This window comes from Physeter macrocephalus, chromosome 14 (genome assembly GCF_002837175.3).
Source record: "Physeter macrocephalus isolate SW-GA chromosome 14, ASM283717v5, whole genome shotgun sequence".
NCBI classification, from domain to species: Eukaryota; Metazoa; Chordata; class Mammalia; order Artiodactyla; family Physeteridae; genus Physeter; species Physeter macrocephalus.
The window spans coordinates 111,026,069-111,030,485 of record NC_041227.1 but is presented as its reverse complement, the minus strand read 5'-3'; the positions used below and the strand labels follow the sequence as shown (position 1 = coordinate 111,030,485).

The following is a 4,417-nucleotide window of genomic DNA, read 5'->3' as shown; positions in this document are numbered from 1 at the left end:
TGCTCGCACACAGGCCTCTTGGTGGCGGCAGCAGCAACCCTAGTGTCCCACACCCGTTTCTGGTGTCCATGCCAACAGCTGCGGCTCGCGCCCGTTTCTGGAGCTCCTTTACGCGGTGCGCTTAATCCCCTCTCCTCTCGCACCAGGAAACAAAGAGGCAAGAACAAGTCTGTCTCTTCGGCAGCTCCGCGCCCGTTTCTGGAGCTACTTTAAGCGGCGTGCTTAAACCCCTCTCCTCGCGCATCAGGAAGCAAAGAGGGAAGAAAAGGTCTCTTGCCTCTTCGGCACCTCCAGACTTCTCCAGGACTCCCTCCCGTCTAGCCGTGGTGCACTAACCCCTTCAGGCTGTTTTCACTCTGCCAACTCCAGACCTCTCCCTGGGATCCGACTGAAGCCCGAGGCTCAGCTCCCAGCCCCCGCCCGCCCCATCGGGTGAGCAGACAAGCCTCTAGGGCTGGTGAGTGCTGGTCGGCACCGATCCTCTGTGCGGGAATCTCTCTGCTTTGCCCCCCGCACCCCCTGTGGCTGCGCTCTCCTCCGCGACTCCGAAGCTTCCCCCCTCTGCCACCAGCAGTCTCTGCCCGTGAAGGGGCTTCTAGTGTGTGGAAACCTTTCCTCCTTCACAGCTCCCTCCCACTGGTGCAGGTCCCGTCCCTATTCTTTTGTCTCTGTTTATTCTTTTTTCTTTTGCCCTACCCAGGTACGTGGGGTGTTTCTTGCCTTTTGGGAGGTCCGAGGTCTTCTGCCAGCGTTCAGTGGGTGATCTATAGGAGCAGTTCCACGTGTAGATGTATTTCTGAGATATCTGTGAGGAAGAAGGTGATCTTCGCATCTTACTCTTCCGCCATCTTCTCTCTTCTCCAGTTGCTTTAAAATATATTAATTTCAGGGCTTCCCTGGTGGCGCAGTGGTTGCGCGTCCGCCTGCCGATGCAGGGGAACCGGGTTCGCGCCCCGGTCTGGGAGGATCCCACATGCCGCGGAGCGGCTGGGCCCGTGAGCCATGGCCGCTGAGCCTGCGCGTCCGGAGCCCGTGCTCCGCAACGGGAGAGGCCACAAGAGTGAGAGGCCCGCATACCACAAAAAAAATAAAAATAAAAATAAAATAAAATAAAATAAAATATATTAATTTCAGGTGTACAACACAGTGATTCAAAATTTTATAGATTATACCCCAGTTAAAGTTATTATAAAATATTCATTATATTCCCTGTGCTGTACAATATATACTTGTAGCTTATTTATTTATTTAAATTTGTAAAATTTATTTTTAATTTTTTAAATTAATTTTTTATTGGAGTATAGTTGATTTACAATGTTGTGTTAGTTTCTGCTGTACAGCAAAGTGAATCAGTTATACATATACATCTATCCACTCTTTTGTAGATTCTGTTCCTATATAGGTCATTACACAGTATTGAATAGAGTTTCCAGTGCTATACAGTAGGTTCTTATTTGCTACCTATTTTATATATAGTATTTTGTATTTGTCAATCCCAGTCTGCCAATTTATCCCTCCCCCGCCTTTCCCCCTTGGTAACCATAAGTTTTTTTTTTACATCTGTGACTCAATTTCTGCTTTGTAAATAGGTTCTTTTTTCAGATTCCACATATAAGTGATATCATATGATATTTGTCTTTCCCTGTCTGACTTACTTAACTCAGTATGACAATTTCTAAGTCCATCCATGTTGCTGCAAATGACATTATTCCATTCTTTTTTTTCTGGCTGAGTAGTATTCCATCGTATATAGGTACCACATCTTCTTTATCCATTCCTCTGTCAATGGACATTTAGGTTGATTCCATATCCTGGTTATTGTAAGTAGTGCTGCAATGAACATTGGGGTGCACGTATCCTTTCAAATTATGGTTTTCTCTGGATATATGCCCAGGAGTGGGATTGCTGCATAATATGGTAGCTCTATTTTTAGTTTTTTAAGGAACCTCCATAGTGGTTGCACCAGTTTGCATTCCTACCAACAGTGTAGGAGGGTTCCCTTTTCTCCGCACGCTCTCTAGCATTTATTGTTTGTAGAGTTTTTGATAATGGCCATTCTAACTGGTGTGAGATGATACCTCATTGTAGTTTGATTTGCATTTCTCTAATGATTAGTGATGTTGAGCATCTTTTCATGTGCTTTTTGGTCATCTGTATATCTTTTTTGGAGAAATATCTATTTACATCTTCCACCCATTTTTTGACTGGGTTGTGTTTTTTTTTTGGATATTGAGCTTCATGAGCTGTTTGTATATTTTGAAGATTAATCCCTAATGGGTCGATCTGTTTGTAAATATTTTCTCCCATTCTGTGGGTTTCCTTTTCGTTTTGTTGATGGCTTCCTTTGCTGTGCAAAAGCTTTTAAGTTTCATTAGGTCCTATTTGTTTATTTTTGTTTTTATTTTCATTACTCTCAGAGGTGGATCAAAAAAGATCTTGCTGTGATTTATGTCAGAGAGTGTTCTACCTATGTCTTACTCTAAGAGTTTTATAGTAACTGGCCTTACATTTATGTCTTTAATCTATTTTGAGTTTATTTTTGTGTATGGTGCTAGGGAGTGTTCTAATTTCATTCTTTTACATGTAGCTGTCCAGTTTTCCCAGCACCACTTATTGAAGAGACTATCTATTCTCCATTGTATAGTCTTGCCTCCTTTGTCATAGATTAGGTAACCATAGGTGTGTGGGTTTATCTCTGGACATTCTATCCTGTTCCATTGGTTATTTATTTATTTACTTTTATTTTTTATAAATTTATGTATTTATTTATTTTTGGCTGCATAGGGTCTTCATTGCTGCATGCAGGCTTTCTCTAGTTGTGGTGAGTGGGGGCTACTTTTCATTGTGGTACATGGGCTTCTCACTGAGGTGGCTTCTCTTTTTGCGGAACACAGGCTCTAGGTGCATGGGCTTCAGTAGTTGTGGCACGCAGCCTCAGTAGTTGTGGCTCACAGGCTCTATAGCACAGGCTCAGTAGTTATGGCACATGGCTTAGTTGCTCCGCGGCATGTGGGATCTTCCTGGACAAAGCCTTGACCCGTGTCCCCTTCATTGCCAGGGAGATTCTTACCCACTGCACCACCAGGGAAGCCCAGTTATTTATTTTTTAAGTAGTAGTTTGTAACTCTTAATCCCCTTCCCGTATATCACCCCTCCCCATTCCCTCTCCTCATTGGTAACCACTAGTTTGTTCTCTATATCAGTGAGTCTGTTTCTGTTTTCTTATATTCATTCACTTGTTTTATTTTTTAGATTCTACGTATAAGTGACAACATACAGTATTTGTCTTTCTTTGGAAAAAACAGACTATAAAACAAAGACCATGAAAAGGGACAAAGAAGGAGCTTGCATAATGATAAAGGGACTGTTCCAACAAGAATATATAATTGTAAGTATATATGTAACCAACATAGGAGCATCTAAATACATAAAGCAAATATTAACAGACATAAAGGGAGAAATTGACAGCTACAATAATAGTAGGGGACTATAACCCTACCTCCGTCAATGGACAGATCATCTAGACAGAAAATCAATAAGGAAACTGGCCTTAAATGACACATTACACCAGTTAGACTATTTATATATATATATTCCATCCAAAGTAAGAAATGGAAAAGGAGAAGTTACAACTGATACCATATAAATACAAAGGGTCATAAGACATTCCTACAAATATTTATATGTCAATAAAATGGACAACCTAGAAGAAATATTCCTACAAACATACAATCTCCCAACACTGAACCAGAAAGAAATAGAAAATCTGAACACCAATTACCATTAATGAATTTGAATCAGTAATTTTAAAAAAGTCTCCCAACAAACAAAAGTTCAGGACCAGATGGCTTCACAGGTGAATTCTACCAAACATTTAAAGAACAGTTAATACCTGTCCTTCTCAAACTATTCTAAAAATTTGCAGAGTACGGAATGCTCCTGAACTCATTCTATGAGGCCAGCATCACCCTGATAAAAAACCAGACAAAGATATCACACACAAAAAGAAAATTACAGGCCAATATCACTGATGAACATAGATGCAAAGACCTCAACAATCTATTAGCAAACCAAAGTCAACAATACATGAAAAGGGTCATACATCATAATCAAGTGGGATTTATCCCAGGTATAGGAGGATGGTTCAATATCAATTAATGTGATGCACACATTAATAAATTGAAGAATAGAAATCGTATGACCTTCTGAATAGATACAGAAGAAGCTTTTGACAAAGTTCAACATCCATTTTTGATAAAAAGCTTCAACAAAACTGGTAGAAAGGGAACATACCTCAACATAATAAAGGTCATATATGATAAGGCCACAACTAACGTCATAGTCAGTGGTGAAAAGCTGAAAACATTTCCTCTAAGATCAGGAACAAGACAAGGAAGCACATTCTTGCCCCCTTTAT

General features: G+C 40.8%; 1 protein-coding gene across 1 annotated transcript in view; it reads left to right on the top strand.

Moving 5' to 3' along the window:
* LOC114487818 (leucine-rich repeat-containing protein 37A3-like) overlaps nt 1-3,266 on the top strand; it is a 123,979-nt gene extending 120,713 nt beyond the window's left edge. The window contains exon 2 of the mRNA XM_028500023.2: nt 3,253-3,266. The gene's annotated coding sequence lies outside the window, so the exon portion shown is untranslated. The remainder of the gene's footprint in view (nt 1-3,252) is intronic.
* The last annotated feature ends 1,151 nt before the right edge of the window (nt 3,267-4,417 follow it).